Here is a 17,486-nt window from a genome sequence, read left to right on the forward strand (position 1 = left end):
AAGTAACCAGGTTGGGTTGCACCGCGCTTTATCTAATCTTTCTTTCGTTAGGTGGTGGATGGATTTGTTATTTGACCACGTGTATGCAGGACCATTAAATCCTAGGTCCATTAGATTCGCATCTTGCATGAACTTCTGAAAATTAGAGAGAAAAGGAATGTTAGAACTACCTCCCCATTTCTCCGAGGGAGATGAGATGGCATTTAAATCGCCTATTAGACAGTAAGGGTTTATGAGCCCATTAGTAGTCGAAACCATTTGGGTCCAGAATGATTGACGATCTTGGACCCGGGGGGGTCCATAGATGCAAAAGAGGTCCCACGGGGCGGAACTAATATTGGATTTAATAGTCAGATGGATCATATTTTGAGAAGCTATATGCACTGTGACATCTAAAGTAGGATTCCAATGCAAAATAAGTCCCCCACTTCTACCCAATCGAAGGCACACAATAATAACTACTAAGGTTAACTTTATTGAATAACGATAAAGGTACATAATTTGACAGGCGGGTTTCGGAGAGGAAAACCAGTGATGGTTTTGTCGCCCCTAGGAACTGAAATAAAGTTTCTCTTGTCGGGGTGTTCCCAAGTCCCCGACAATTCTAGGCTAGGATATTCATGTTGACTCCGGCATTTGGGTTGCCGGTACCCCTTCAAGTGATAAATCTGTGGACATTTGTCTAGCAGTCCTTTTGTAATGTTTCTTTGCTCGGTCTTCATTCTGTTGTGTCGAAATCCTCTGGTTAGAACTTTCTCCTTTGTGAATTCCTTCACTCATTTTGTAATGCGGGCCCACGAACATAGGAACCGAAATTCCTTTCTGAATTTGAATTTTGCTCCGTTTTACCTGACAAAGACTAGATAAAAGTTCACCAAAATTAGCATTTATTGAATAATTTGGTATAGTAATTGGGTCTTCTTCTCTAGATTCCTGATCATCAGTGTCTTGGATGGATGCCGTGAAAGGTCGATCCATGCCATACGATCCTAATTCTTTTCCTGAGTTCCCGGAGAATTGAACTTTAAAAGCATCAGTGTATTTCGGTGTCATTGCACGACGAACACGTTGGTTCTGTTCAGGGGATAGAGGATGTTTCAAAAGATCCACAAAGGCTAAAAATGTTGGACAAAATTTAATGGCGTGTCCAGTTAACCCACAAAAAATACAAAACCTAGGAAGTTTTTCGAAACGCAACTCGATTGATATTAATTTATAGGGAGATAATTTTAAATTCACTCTTGAAGGGAGGGCTGTGAGCAGACTAACTTCTACCCTTACTCTCCCAAAGACACTCCATTTTGCTACTTCTGCCATTGTGGTTGGTATATAATTTCCTAGGTTCCCTGCCAAACGATTAACTGTTATACTCGTTAGAAGTCCCGATGGAATCCCGTGAAGTTGGATCCAAAACCAAGCCGTATCAAATGTATGGTCCTTTGGAGAAATCTCACTGTTACATTTATGTAAAATAACTAATTCTTCCTGAATTACCCATGTCGAACTCTCAAAAGCCAAGTCGAGTTCCGAAGATGTCATAAATTTCATTAAGAATGTGTTATCTTTCACTTCAGTTAATATAAACTTGTTAGGACCATGGATTACTTTGGACAGTCGCATCATCGCATATCCTATCTCAATCTTCTTTGAACTCTGGAAGAAAACTACTCCATTTTTGATAATTTCCTTGTTCAAGGCACCAGGTCCTCCCCATCCACTTCCACCGGCGGTGGATCTTCTGTTGTTAAAGCAGCGAACTTACTTATAAATTGATTATTTGCTTCTTCCATTACTACAAGGTAACAAATCTCTTCAAATAAAACGGGCAAGTGAGACTAATCTCCAGCAAAAATAATAATTATAATGGATATTTAGTCCAAATTAGTTAAAGTATGTATATATGTCAAAGTTACAGTGTTTTTCTGTTTATTGATTCTTGTTTTGTTTCATAAATTACTTGTTATTTATTGTTAAAGTTTCATACTTTATTTCATTTTTTTTATGTGTCATACATAACCAAGGAATGAAACTTCCCGAAATTTCACCGAAATTTCGCGAAACGTTTCCTAAAATGAGATTAGGTGCACGAAATAACACTTACAACGATTTTCTGCATAGTTTCCACCGACATGATCGAAATTTCCACCGAAGTTGTTGGAAATATCGAAAGGGAAATGCTAAATGTACAAAGAATCTTTGACAAGATTCTTGACAAAATGCTAAGTAAACGGTCCCGATCAAAGTCAAACTTTGAAAGATTTAGATCAACTTTTGTATTTTAGTGAAAATGAGTCATTAAGTCAAGAATTTTGTCAAAGACTTTGTACATGTAGCACTCCCGATATCGAAATTTCCACCGACATGATAGAAATTTCGACCGATATAGTAGAAATCTAGCAAAAAAATCGGAGAAACTAATACTAGAAACATATCCCTTCTTTCGTCTTTTTCATCTTCATTTCTCTTAGATCTCTCTTGATATTTATGTTATGTTTCCCATGGTTTTTAAGTCCATTTGAATGATTTACACCTTGACTTAACTGCCTAAATTGATTTTATCTTAGTAACACCCCTGATATAACTGCGTAATTGACGATACCTTCTCAAACTAACATAGTTTGTTAACTATTAACTATTATCAGTAAAAATGTTATCTTTTGGGTGTTATAGCCAAAGAGTTATTCAATTTACCCCGGAAGTAACTGTGTGATTGTTAATACTCCCTCAAACTAATTGATAATGTTAAACATCATTTTTGTGCTTCATTATGGTTTAATAATCTTGTTATACATAATTGCATCATATTTCTATCATATCTGTAGATTTGTAAGATTTCCACACTGACCGAAACATTTCTACGAAACGTTTCCACTTTTGAACTGACCGAAATTTCCACCGAAACCGAAATTTCATTCCTTGTACATAACACATTATGAATCAACAATGTTTCTTCAAAAACGGAAAAGGGCTAAAAACTCATTTTCTGAGAAGATTGGACCTTAAATCCTTTTTGAACTTTATTTTGGACTTAAAACTCATGGACCCATTTACAAATGACATGTCAAAATACCATAATATCATATATTGATTTATTCTAACATTATATTCCAAGTATTCGTTTTCAAACATAAGAATCGGGTTTCGAGCTTCATTAGTATTTACAAAATTTCACTGTCTTCATATGCTTCATAGAAGTGTATTAGGTTATTATGCCTTGTCAAAGTTCTTTAACCTCCTTTCTAAAATCCTCAATTGCAATGTCTGTTGTCATCTGCCAAAAAATAGAAACATGTTATTATCATCATATAGGAGCATCATATAATCAAACACAAAATTACTTGCCAACTCCTATGAAACACCATCCACTGAAACAACCCTAGATTAGAGAATTACACCCTGACGAATATGGGAGGGAAAGCATGAAAATAACTAACAGAAATGGGTTTCCTAATAAGATCTACCTAAGTTATTACCTAAGTTAGAACATTTATAGAGTGAATATTATATACCAACCAATGTTGAGCCATGTAGTGGTAAATAGGTAGATTCTGAGAAGAAAAAAATACCATGACCCAATATTGTCCCTTGCTAAATGAACCTGGGCTTGTAATTTCATTCACAGCAACTGCAACCGCTGCTCCCCGGTAATAAAGTGGAGCCAATGCAGCATACCTAATAAAAGCAAAGGGACACGATCAAACACTACAAATATAAATTACGTACAGTTCCAAGATGGCATCCTCTTGAAAGAAAAGACACAAAAGCCTCAAATGGTGATCAAAGTTCAAAACGATGAAATATAAAAAAAAAAATGCGTCAGTGTGTGAAAACAAGTAAATGTAAAGCTTCAGGGCACAATAGATTTTAATATTCCAAATACATTCTAATTTAATATCATTCTGCAAGGATTGTGTTTAATTGGGAGGCTATGGTACATGAATGTAACAATAGATTTAGTGCTACCTTTCGGGGTCAAAAGCATCTTGTGAACTCTTTTCTTATTAATACTAATTCAAAGTTCAAAAGGAAAAAACATATTGCATGCATAATGACTACAAATCTGATCTTTTAAATTTTATAACTATAAATTTAATTGGGAGGCTATGGTACATGAATGTAACAATAGATTTAGTGCTACCTTTCGGGGTCAAAAGCATCTTGTGAACTCTTTTCTTATTAATACTAATTCAAAGTTCAAAAGGAAAAAACATATTGCATGCATAATGACTACAAATCTGATCTTTTAAATTTTATAACTATAAATTGAACAACACATCTTCATTTGAAGAAAAATTCAGCAACCAAGTTCAAAGATGAACTTTCTGTCTACTTAAGAACAAACTCACACAGTCGCTTAGTCAAACACTTCATCTTCAATAACTCCATCGAATTTTATTTATCATACTTTTTATTGGTGGTTTACCTAGCTAGTGTCTATTTCAAATTGAATTATCACTTTAAAAATTGACCATAATCAACTTTATATCATCTCATCAATTTAAAGAAACAAAAAAATTTGATTAACATAGCTCAATCTTAACAGACTTATAGTAATGAATTTTTGCTTGAATCGAAAGTACTTACTGGAAGGATGACCGGAAGAATAGGCTCCAAACCATAGACCGCCCAACTATATATATAACAATATAGATTAATGTTAGACAATGACACACAATAAATTAGGGAATATGAAAACGAAAGAATAAAAACTCCAAACCTTTCAATTAGCGTAACTTCATGTCAAGATCACCAAAGTAAAGAGGCGGCTAAAACAAACAATAATTTACAAGTATGCGTACCTTTTTTCTCACTCTATGTATCTTCATTGACTGGTGATTCGGTAATGGTTTGAAACCATATGGCTTCTCTAATGTATGTCACCTAATATTTATTCACTGTGGAAGAAACATAAATTAGTATTGTGGAATTTTCGACAACATACAAACTACTTTAGTTTCTGAAGTTAAAAATTAACATTCAAAGAAAACAGAAAAGGTACTACTTTGTGATATCATGAGTCGAAAACAGATTGACAATATGAAAGTAATTTATTTGAGTGACCCCAATTCTGAAAGGCAATTTCTTTCTCCTCAAATAGTACCAATTTGATGGTTGCACATTTTGGCGTCAAACTAAAAAATAGAAAATAGCCAAATTAAGGCTAATCATCAGCTCTCACTCTGTAAAACATATTCCTTGCATCAACCGTTAGATCACATTTAGCATTTAAATCAACAAATGCATTTTTAAGAAAGATATCCTCTTCATATCCTATTTGAATTATTCTACCATGAATTTGTAAACCCAAAACAAATATAACAATTTTGAACAAGAACTTAACAATACAAAATGTATTTCTTGCCGGTTATATTCCAAAATCAAAAAGCTTCTTGAAAATGGTGTTCTTTTTTAGGACTTTTGTCAATGAATAAGCTTGCAGCCGAATCTATAACCAATACTATTTGATAATTGTATCTTTTTTAAAAACTACATAGAAAACTAATAAGCAGTTGGATTTCTCTTTACCTTAATTGTCATTAAAATTGGAAGTCAGTAACCTTAATAAGAGATTCAATCATTCAATTAAAAAACCATTACATTTATGGGTTCTACACAAAACCCTAACTCATTCAGGCATTGAATCCTTTGTTTTTAATATGTTAATAAAGTGAAATAGAGAGAGAAACTTACCAAACATAGATGAAGCTATAGATGAATTTCTGCAACCATGAACAAAGAGAGAAAAAATTAAGATTCCATCAATTTAAGTAAACCCTAGAAGCTAGAATTAGCAACTATTGGTGAAACCAGTTTCAGCTTGAAGGAAACGGAGAGATGAAGAAGGATATAGAGAAAAAAAAAACCTGAATCAGTTGTGAGAAAAGGTGACGGCTTTGGAGATTCGATTGGAGATAGAGAGAGCGAGTGAAAGAGAAATAGATAAGCAAGAGTGAGAAAAATAAAAGGGTTGTGGGCGTTAAACCCATTGCCGACAAAAACTCAGAAAAAATTAGGGTTTCTCCAGAGTGAATATACCGTTTCACCAAGCCAAAGTCGATGATATCCACCTAAATCTCACTGATTCCAAGGAAACAAGTAAAACAAAAAATCAAAAAAAAAAATTAGGGTTTCTTCGTAAAAACTGAAATCTCATCAACGGCAACAAAACTGAAATCTCTCTGACCAAGTAAAACCAACATACAGATAGAATTCAACACACAAATAGAAGAAACCTAACATTGACCCTGCAATTAGGCTTTCATGAAGTAAGATTTGCAGTTTGAATGAGAGAGGTAGAAAGAAAAATGAGAGAAGGTAAAAAAACCCTAGTTGGAGAGAGGAGATGGGAAAAAAAAAAGGATTTTTGAGGGAGAGGACCAAAAGTAGCCCGGTAAATTAGCTTCCGCCCCTGCCCATTTCCAAATTGCGTTTAGGGTCCAAAATGTCAGATTAGCCTGACAGTTCCTGTTTCTAAGGGTTATTCCTTCCCTTTTTGCCCCTGCCTGCTTCTCCCTTACCTGCCTTAATGGCTGATTGACACGGCAATTAATGAGCCGAATTTGTCTAATCCGGATCATTAAATGAGGAGAAAATATCTCCAAATTTATTTCCTTCCCTCTCCAATCTGATTTCCTTCCTTATCTTCCCGCCCAAATCTCTCCTTTATTTTCTTCTTTATCTCTCTATCCTCTGTTATCTCTCCTTTAATGGCGCAATTTTCACCCAAATTTTTGGGTTGAAAATTTCAGTCCCGCTCAAAATCTATTCAAATGTTTCTAGCTCTATTTATAGACAGAAGCTCATCATCTTTCTCCTCAAATATGAAAGATTGACAATATGAAAGTAATTTATTTGAGTGACCCCAATTCTGAAAGGCAATTTCTTTCTCCTCAAATAGTACCAATTTGATGGTTGCACATTTTGGCGTCAAACTAAAAAATAGAAAATAGCCAAATTAAGGCTAATCATCAGCTCTCACTCTATAAAACATATTCCTTGCATCAACCGTTAGATCACATTTAGCATTTAAATCAACAAATGCATTTTTAAGAAAGATATCCTCTTCATATCCTATTTGAATTATTCTACCATGAATTTGTAAACCCAAAACAAATCTAACAATTTTGAACAAGAACTTAACAATACAAAATGTATTTCTTGCCGGTTATATTCCAAAATCAAAAAGCTTCTTGAAAATGGTGTTCTTTTTTAGGACTTTTGTCAATGAATAAGCTTGCAGCCGAATCTATAACCAATACTATTTGATAATTGTATCTTTTTTGAAAACTACATAGAAAACTAATAAGCAGTTAATTGTCATTAAAATTGGAAGTCAGTAACCTTAATAAGAGATTCAATCATTCAATTAAAAAACCATTACATTTATGGGTTCTACACAAAACCCTAACTCATTCAGGCATTGAATCCTTTGTTTTTAATATGTTAATAAAGTGAAATAGAGAGAGAAACTTACCAAACATAGATGAAGCTATAGATGAATTTCTGCAACCATGAACAAAGAGAGAAAAAATTAAGATTCCATCAATTTAAGTAAACCCTAGAAGCTAGAATTAGCAACTATTGGTGAAACCAGTTTCAGCTTGAAGGAAACGGAGAGATGAAAAAAAAAACCTGAATCAGTTGTGAGAAAAGGTGACGGCTTTGGAGATTCGATTGGAGATAGAGAGAGCGAGTGAAAGAGAAATAGATAAGCAAGAGTGAGAAAAATAAAAGGGTTGTGGGCGTTAAACCCATTGCCGACAAAAACTCAGAAAAAATTAGGGTTTCTCCAGAGTGAATATACCGTTTCACCAAGCCAAAGTCGATGATATCCACCTAAATCTCACTGATTCCAAGGAAACAAGTAAAACAAAAAATCAAAAAAAAAAATTAGGGTTTCTTCGTAAAAACTGAAATCTCATCAACGGCAACAAAACTGAAATCTCTCTGACCAAGTAAAACCAACATACAGATAGAATTCAACACACAAATAGAAGAAACCTAACATTGACCCTGCAATTAGGCTTTCATGAAGTAAGATTTGCAGTTTGAATGAGAGAGGTAGAAAGAAAAATGAGAGAAGGTGAAAAACCCCTAGTTGGAGAGAGGAGATAGGAAAAAAAAAAAAAAGGGGGCCAAAAGACGCAGGTTTTCAGAGCATGTCCAACCCCAGCCGGGCTGAGGCCATAAATTCAAATTTATGGCCTCAGCCCCCCGCTCCAAGCCCAGCCGCTTGGAGCGGAGGCTGGGGTCTTTCATTCAGTCGCCCCTAACATTAGGGGCGACTGAATGGAGGCCCCAACGGTCACTTGGGGATGCCCCCCTAGCCGTTGGATTTGCTCCAACGGCTAGAAATGGATCCAACCCCTATAAATAGGCGTTGGATCCATTTTCATCTCTCACCCTCTTCATCACTTTCTTTCTCTCCATCTCTTGCAACTTCCTCTCCATTTCTATCTCTCTTTCTTTCAATTTTTTTTTTTGATCTTTTCATTTGTTCACCCATGGATCCATTAGACATCAACGAATTCGATAACCAAAGTTATATGGAAATGTTGTCCCCTAATTCTACTTACCCGTCGGCTCAATTAGGAGTTGATGATTATGAAGTATGTGAGGATTCTTGTGTGCAAGGAGGGACGTCTTCGACAAAGATAACTAAACGGGAACCGTATAAGCCGGATGAAGATATTTTACTTACTAATTGTTATTTGAAAATAACATTTGATGCGGTTGTCGGAAATAGCCAAAAATATAAAGTATTTTGGCAAAAAATATCGGATGAATATAATGCGAGTGCAAAGTTTCAACGCACACTTAGAAGTTGTAAATCTCGTTTCAGTGAGATAAGCTCGGAATGTCAAAGTTTTATATCGACTTTGAGGATAATAAATAAAGTTCCAAAAAGCGGAGAAAACGATTATGACCGGGTAATTGTTTCTAACTTTTTAATTTCTTTTTTCTATCTTTTCACTTCATTCATAATATATACTTATATATATATTTTGTTTATTTTAGTTACAAAGAGCTATCGAAATGTATAAAAAAAATCATCAAGGTAAAGGGTTTAGGTTCCTACATGTTTACAAAATTTTGATGACACACAACAAGTGGATGGCAGACATGCCAGGAGAGTCAACATCCGGTAAAAGAGATTCTAATACCAATCCATCGGAAGAAAGACCAATTGGCCGTAAACAAGCCAAAGCAAATGCAAGAGTTGGCGAACCATCCACACATTCTACCGCTTCAAAAACTCCCAGTGAGGGATATTGGGAAAAAAGAGACGAAAATTCCCAACAAAGATCAGTAACTTTGAGTGAAGCAGTACGGGTTCAACAAGAGACCCTAAAGGTGCAACAAGATTTTCTACGGGTGCAAACGGAGGTGGCGAACCGACAATATGCGATGGACTTAATGAAGATTGATATTAGGTCTCTCGACGAACATGCTCAACAAATGCTTTTAGCGGCGCGAGAGGCTTGGTTCAACGGTGCACCACGAGACCCAAGAAACCCCTTCTAGTTATTTTTAATTAATTTTTCTAGTGTTGTTTAGTCGTATTTAAGTAGTTTTAAATTTTTAATCAATTATTAGTTGTAATCGATGTTTTTTTAATTGAATTTTATTAGTAAATTGGGAAATTCCAAATTCAAATTTTCGGCCTCAAGAGAGACTGGGGTTGGAGCTGAATTTTAGAGGCTGAGCTGAGGCCAATAATTTTAGGTGAAAAAGTAGTTTTTTCGGCCTAAGACAGGCTGGGATTGGACTTGCTCTCAGTATCCCAAGAGAAAATTGGACTGAAAAAATTGTGGGATAAGTTACGCGCATAACGAGTCGCACTATTCCAACGGGTATTTGACAACCCGTCCTGGCGGAGATTATTACCGACGATTTTCTAAAAACCGTCGTTGACTACCGTCGCTAAAGACACCTTTTATAGTAGACGAACTAGCATTAACACTGGGTAATAGCGATTCGGAGCAATGTCATGGTTTCTATTGGTTTGGGTTCAAACTTTCGAAAAGTTTTTATACTTAAAAGATGGAAATTCAATTCCTTTACCATTGTCTATCATAAAACAACTCCCTTTCAATCAAAAGAAATATGAAAATGATTTCCCCTTCTCTTTTATTCTTGGTTATTTTCTTTATGAAAGTTACCTTTAAATCTAGTCATCTAGATGACTAAAAAGCCATTGCCAATATTTATATACCACAAAAAGATACTACTTCACAATGAAGAACAAAAACTTAAAAGCAAAAGAAAACCCCATAATTAAGATTAGAATCCAAAATTCCTTCACAAATAACCTAAGCATCCTCTATCGTTAATCTTTCCCACCTCAACCAAAAGAGCCAACACCCATCCTATTTATTTCTCTCCAACTCCCTCCCTTTCTCTATCCAACTCTCTCTTTTTCTCTCTAACTCTATGTCAATATGTGCAAAACAAAAAAATTCTATCTATGGTTTCTCCAAGTAATTATCTTGTCAAGCCTACTCGCATTCATTTTATGGCTAAGTTTACGTCCCAAATTTCCAACTTATACTATTGTTGCAGTGGCGGACCCAGAAAAATGTCTTTGTGGGGCACTTTTAGTTATAATAAGTTGTAAACCGTCTAAAAATCTTGATGTGAAGTCCGAGGGAATGATCTCTATACATTACCGTCACATTATAAGCCAACTCTACTACTATTAATATACGAGTTGTGTTGGCAGTAACCAATAAAAAATTAGTAGTTTTATACACATCCGAATTATATAAAGAAGTTAAGAAGCCATAGAGAGTGGACTCATTTTAGAAAAATAGTTAGAAGATAACATTAGGTAGAAAATATCATCTTCTATATATATATATATACGAGGGTGTAACCCGTGCCCCTAGGGCACGAACAGTACTTTCTATTGATACGCGAGAATTCGTATTTTTCTTTTTCAAATTGACATTGCAAATTGACTTCAAATAGGCAAAAAAGGATCGTGTTCAATTAAATCTCAAAAATAAAATAGAATGTTTTAATGGTTACACTCACCACAACAATTAGTAACAATTTAATTTTAGCCTAGAACATTAGACCAACACGTTAGAAAAACTAAATTTAATGCAACACATTCAATTTTACAAATCTACAAACTCACAAAAATTTAATAACACAAAATAAACTCTAATTGAAATTCGAAATGAAAGCTACAATTTGAAAATAGTTTTAAACTAATAAGTTCAAACATATGATCCCTTCCAAAAAAAAGAGTTCAAACATATAAACATTCCAAATAGGAAGAAAAAACTCTTCTGAATCTCGTTTGTCGCATCCAAAACTACAACCCCGCGATCTTCTGGAAGAAGTTCTTGTGACAAACCCATCATTCTTTCTACCACCATTGTTGAACTTCGCTAAGATAGGCACTGAACCCTAGTGAGTACTTTTGCAAGAGGTTCTTTGTTTAAGAAATCCATTCAGTAATCGCTCGAACAAACCCTAAGTTGAGCTGATAAGGGGACATAATCACTAACGCAAAAATCAACAATCTATCACAAATGCAAGATTTAGTAAGCTTAGAGTTTGTTTGAATAAACTTTGAGCTTAAGATTTGTTCGAACAAAACGTTAGAATCACACATTAAAAGAAGCAGAAGAACTTTGTTTAAAAAATTATTCCGCTAATACCATTAACCAACTCGATTCACATTGAGTGAATGTGAATCTATTTCATAAGAACTGAACAAAATTAAATTTGTGTACCTAAGCATATTGGTGAAATCCTAAAAAATTGACAATGATATACCTGCAAATCAATTAAGTTGTGTCGGCGTTGTTGTCACGGAAACCTTCTTCGATTCGAACCCTACAATCAGATAGTGTAAGTCCAAATCAGTTACATTGATTTCTTTAGTTCAACCAAGTAAACAATCAGCAACCCTAAACTTCACATGACATGAAAATCTACACATTATGAAACTTCAACAACCCTAAACCTAAACAAAATCAAACTTGAGCAAAAGATCTCCACTTATTATGACTTTTCTATTTGAATCGCACATAGGGAAGGACGTCAACCGAATGAAGGATGGACATTATTATCCGAAGAAGTTTTATGTGAAGACTTTAGCTTTCCCAGAAATTGTCATGGCATAACTCTATGCAAAGTGAAGACCCCTAAATCAAGTTGACAGTAAGTATACTTACAATCAGTTTCGGATTTGCAATAGTATGGAGGAATATTCTCGAACATGTTACTCACAGTTAGATTGGAGCTTTATTTGCCTGTAACACAAAGTGCATTAACCATTTAGAGAAATGATTGAAAGATAATTCGAAGATGGTCTATCCCTTACTACTGAAGCCACGTGTATTGTCACTACGACAACTAAGATGTATTAATAGCTCACAAATGTAAACATAAATATGAAACAAATGAGAACATATCCAAATATGATTACCCTTTAATTATCATTAATCTTGTTTTTGGAAGTTTGGAAACGATACGTAGTTCTCTGGCTTAGGCTAAAAACATACTCATAAGTGTTTTGTTCTTCACACCAATTTCGAAAGCTAACACAAACACGAACATTCTTAAGTCTATTTAAACCTATACTGTAAACCCAAAGAAAATCAATCACAATTATCACATTTACAATATAAAACACTAAAAAATCAAAGGTAACACAAACTTTCACAATTTAAGCAATCATCACTCACCTGGACGCATGTCATGAATTTATCTAATTCACAAAACTAAAGAAGACTAAACAAAAGAAAGAGTAAAGATTTTAATCTAACAAAAATGATAGATTATCAAAGAAAACTAAAAAGTAAACCTAAACGGCAATTCATCTCATCTGTCTCTACCTTATTGTCGGTGTAAAATTGAGCTAATAGTGGTGCAGACTATACCGGTTGCTCCATTAAGTTAATTTATCAAACAACACTAAAAGGAAAGAAAAAAAAGTAGTCAAGGAAAAGAGAAGGGTAGACGAAGCTTGCAACCAAATTTGAGGAAGACACCAAGAGGGGAAAAATGATAGCCAATTAGTAAAATTAGGGTTTCAATCAAGGAAGTATTCATTGAGCATTTTTAGTACCTAAACGAAGTTAAGGGGCTTAGATATAAATCTCAAATTCTTCTTCATCAATTGAAGAATCTGCCAACTCTAAATTAACATAAATGTATGAAATTTATATCAAGTCTGATAAGTGGTGTATGAGAAGAATTACTAACTTAAATGTTTGAAATTTATATCAATAATTGAACTTCATAGAAGAAGGAAAACCCCTAGTTTTCAAGCTTTCAACTTCGAAACCCTGATTAGAAGCTTTAAAACCCCAGTAGAGTCTGATCCATAAAAAACTTTGGGGTTTAGGATCAAAATCCTGAATAAATCAATATACATTCATAATATGTACCAAATTGAAACCTTTAAGTGGTTCGGCTAAGAATTTAAGTAAAGACTATAAGAAATCAATTAAGGTTAAGAATTTCAGCAAAAATGAGAGAGAGAAAGAGAGAGAGGTGAATACTTGCGTTATAGATCGACAGAGAGTGTGCGGGAGAGATGAATACCTGAGAGGGAACGGAGAGGGTGCGTGCTGTTGGAAGGGAATCTCTTCACGTTCTACTGTGTGACCAAGTGGCATGATGGTTTGGCTTCCAGATAACCAATTGGACCCCAATCCCCGGAAGGCATGAGACCTAGCTTATAGCGACGCGTTTTTAATACACCGAAGGTTTGAAACCAAAATTAAAACCTTAAACTCAAACATACTAAAACCCTATTATGACTATGAGTGAGAGATAGAGGGGGGGGGGGGACATAATACATTACTTGCGCGACAGATGAGAGAGGGAGGGACAGAGAGCGACAAAGATGGAGCGTGAGAAAGTGTCAGGATCTAAATCAAAACTGCGAGAAAGAAGAGAGAAAGACATTTTCTCAACAACAGATTTTGAAAAAAAAAATTAAATGAAGAATAACAATTTTGCTGACTTTTTGTGACGTTCCTTCACTACATCCTCTCATGGACAATACTTTCAATACTTTATGTGCATAAGTTAAAACTAAAACAAACTAAACCCACTAAATTCTGTAAAGTCACTGAATTCTCATAGACATTTCTTCCCTTCACTACATCTTCTAATCACACATTTCTAATACACCAAAACCACTAAATTCAGTAAAATCTAGAACATCAAAAATCAATACTTAGCCTCTAACTTACATTTGAACCAAGAGAAAAGCAGTGGTTCAGTTTGGAAGCCCTAAATGGATTTGTTAGAGAAACAGTAGTTCAGTTTTGAAGCCCTCAATGGATTAGTCTGTAACTAAATTGAACCCCTATGTCCTAATTTTGATCTTAATTGGCTGAAGTAAGACTACTAACGAACTCAGTTAGCGTGATTAGAGCTAAATAGATAATGCGGAAAGTAGGGGGAATTAATTTCCATGAAGACTACTGTAAGTAGTACTGTAGTAGTAAAGCTGATAATAAGTAATAAAGCTTCTAAATTGATATTGTAGACGATTAGAGCTTTCACCTGGATTAACGAACAGGTAACTCATGACAAATTGACAACAACCCCAAAATCTTCAATCAGACTTGACTGTTGGTCGACCGGACCTATATACTAAAATTTAATTTAAGTCAGACAACACCTAGACATTTGCAGATAATAACAGTGTCGTAATGCTTAGCAGTAATGACAAACTGAAAGATCTATGTCAAACGAAAGATGATCTTATTAGTAGACACTAACCAATGATAATAAGGAAAGTATTATTAATAACTTTTTCGACTCAACGACATAATCTTGATAACCAATAATCAGCTCGGAACCCTGATAAAAAGTACTTACAAATAAAAGAGTCTTCATTGACCAATGGATGAGTAGAAGTCGTATCGGTCTTCTTCAACTTAATATCTTGTATTCTCATCAAAGTATCGCATTTACGGTACCTAAATAAAGTGAAACAACTTAGTAATACATGACATCATCCATTATCATTGTTGTAACACTATCATCCAATGGATGAGTAGAAGTCGTATCGGTTTTCTTCAACTAAATAGTTTGTGTTTTCAATACAAACATGGGGTAGATAAATAAGATATTAAAGTCAGCTCCTCCTGTTAGAAACTAAAACTTAAGAAGCAAAATGTTTCAGCTCTAATAAGGTAAAACATAGTTAGCAACCAATACTACAATTACTTAAGCTTAAATAACACAGGGTTCCAAATGTTACATGGGCTAATATTTATCGTAGTTGAAAACTGCCATGAAGACTTGTGGAGTGAACCATGTCCCCCCTGAAAGTGTATGAGACAAAATATTGACATCATGAACGGAACTAACTAATGGTCGTCTTCTTTTAGGTCATGTCACCTGTTTGCAAGACATATTAGCTGATTTTCTCTTATGTCTTGTTATAAACCCTAAGATTTTCTTAACCTGAAATTGAAATGAAAGAGGTATTGTGGTCGCCATACAATGTGGTTAGGGTTTACTTATATCTGCTTCTCCGATGTCTTGAACTCAGTTCTAAAACTGAAAAGAAAGAGGTGTTACTTCACCCTGAAATTGAAATGAAAGAGGTATTTCACTCTCTAAGCATTGATTTCTCAACATTACTATCATAAATGGGATGTCCTTGACTGGGGGGATCGGCTCAGTTTGGAAACCCCAATTCAACCATAAAAGTCGGGAGATTAGCCATGATAAAATAACCTAACCACTTGAGATAATCCAAATACACATAAAAATTGACAAATCATCAAAACCCTAATTGTGCTACAACCCAAATAGACAGAAACGAAGCAAGATCGAGTAGTAAAAACTTCACAAAATTTATACAATTGAAAGGCACTTACATAAGCAAGAAATTCTTCTCCTTGGCTAGTATTCATAGATTGTTAGAGAACAGAGAGAGAGATGGTTTTGGAGAGGGAAGCTTCACTTCCTTTCTTCTTTAACTCGGTATTCATCAGTTTTGAGAGAGAGAGAGAGAGAGAGAGAGAGTGAGGGACAGAGATCGACTGAGAGAAAGAGGTAGAGAGGGAGCGTGATGTAGGTTCGAGAATGAGCGGGAAGGGTCGTTCAAATTAGGGCATCTTTCTAAGATGCTGTTTTCAATTTCCTTTATAATCTTAGCCCTTGGATTATTTGTAAAGCTAATCTAAACCATCTAATTTTAGAAGCCCCAATTTCAGCCACTTGATATAACTCATGAGACTAAATCTTGGCCATTGGGAGGAGGGAAAAAGATACCCTCCTCCCTTATAATATAGATATATATATAAGAAAATGAAATAAAATAAGGCATAAGAATGATATGGAGAAAAATAACTGTAATAACGTTTATGGGAGTCAACAATGAATTTGCAAAGATAAAAGGCTAAAAGATGAACTAATCTGTTAATAAGGGTCAAAATGGAATAATAAAGGGCTAATAGGATAGCTAATTAAAAAGTAAGGGGCATATAGGAATATACCTATAAAAAAGTAATGGTGTGTTTGGTTGCAGGATTCATGAATCCACGGATTCATGAGACCTTGGGATTCATGATTCCACGGATTCATGAATCCAAATGGTTTCTTTTGGTTTGTTTGTAACTAATAAGAATTCTAGGATTCTTGATTCCTTCATTTAAAATCATTTATGGTGTGTTTGGTTGCAGGATTCATGAATCCACGGATTCATGAGTCCTTGGGATTCATGATTCCACGGATTCATGAATCCAAATGGTTTCTTTTGGTTTGTTTGGTAACCAATAAGAATTCTAGGATTCTTGATTCCTTCATTAAAAATCTTTTGGTTTGTTTGGCTATTATATTTGGATTCTTACAAAATAAGATTCTAATTAAATAATATCCTTCAAATTCATGAATAACATCCCAAAAACAAAATCTCATCCAAATATTGTCTCAAGCTAACTGAAATTTCATGAAACCTATTTTTTTTACGAAAATTTCAAAAATAGTTATTTCCTTCTACAAAATAATTATTTTAAAAATATTATTTTTTTCAAAATCATTATTTTTTTCGAAAATCATTATTTTTTACATTATTTTTCAAAAAACATTATTTTTTTTTCAAAAATAGTATTTCCTTCTACAAAATAATTATTTTAAAAATCATTATTTTTCAAAAATCATTATTTTTCAAAAATCATTATTCTTAAAAAATAATGATTTTGAAAAAAATAGTGATTTTTTTAAAAAATAGTGATTTTTGAAAAAATTATGATTTTTGAAAAAAATAATGATTTTTGAAAGAAATAATGATTTTTGAAAAAAATAATGATTTTTGAAAAAAAATAATGATTTTTGAAAAAAGTAATGATTTTTGAAAAAATAATGATTTTTGAAAAAATAATAATTTTTAAAAAATTATAATGATTTTTGAAAAAAATAATAATTTCTGAAAAAAATAATGATTTCTGAAAAGTAATCATTTTTGAAATAGTTATTTTGTAGAAAGAAAATAATTT

At 34.0% G+C, this 17,486-nt stretch overlaps 2 long non-coding RNA genes across 11 annotated transcripts; both read right to left on the reverse strand.

Annotated features, from left to right (window-relative positions):
* Positions 1-3,059: 3,059 nt before the first annotated feature.
* LOC147560598 (uncharacterized) lies at positions 3,060-8,137 on the reverse strand. 5 transcript variants are annotated; one of them, XR_015234834.1, is made up of 11 exons: positions 8,007-8,137; positions 7,805-7,846; positions 7,633-7,660; positions 7,475-7,503; positions 6,037-6,078; positions 5,865-5,892; positions 5,692-5,720; positions 4,800-4,895; positions 4,585-4,630; positions 3,567-3,672; positions 3,060-3,271 (listed from the first exon to the last, which is right to left on the reverse strand). It is a non-coding gene; the product is annotated as an uncharacterized LOC147560598 (long non-coding RNA). The 5 variants fall into 5 exon arrangements; XR_015234833.1 differs by lacking the exon at positions 8,007-8,137 and having other exon boundaries at positions 7,805-7,992; XR_015234832.1 differs by lacking the exons at positions 7,805-7,846; positions 8,007-8,137 and having other exon boundaries at positions 7,633-7,769.
* A 3,011-nt stretch (positions 8,138-11,148) lies between these two features.
* Positions 11,149-16,272, reverse strand: LOC147560599 (uncharacterized). 6 transcript variants are annotated; one of them, XR_015234840.1, is made up of 8 exons: positions 15,867-16,272; positions 14,857-14,957; positions 14,539-14,628; positions 13,829-13,906; positions 13,567-13,695; positions 12,192-12,269; positions 11,791-11,850; positions 11,149-11,534 (listed from the first exon to the last, which is right to left on the reverse strand). It is a non-coding gene; the product is annotated as an uncharacterized LOC147560599 (long non-coding RNA). The 6 variants fall into 6 exon arrangements; XR_015234841.1 differs by having other exon boundaries at positions 11,149-11,494; positions 15,867-16,104; XR_015234839.1 differs by lacking the exon at positions 14,539-14,628 and having other exon boundaries at positions 11,149-11,494; positions 15,867-16,148.
* Positions 16,273-17,486: the final 1,214 nt, after the last annotated feature.

Source organism: Eschscholzia californica, unplaced genomic scaffold (assembly GCF_041429995.1).
Source record: "Eschscholzia californica isolate CP2 unplaced genomic scaffold, dmEscCali1.0.p SCAF_2, whole genome shotgun sequence".
In the NCBI taxonomy this organism is placed as follows: domain Eukaryota; kingdom Viridiplantae; phylum Streptophyta; class Magnoliopsida; order Ranunculales; family Papaveraceae; genus Eschscholzia; species Eschscholzia californica.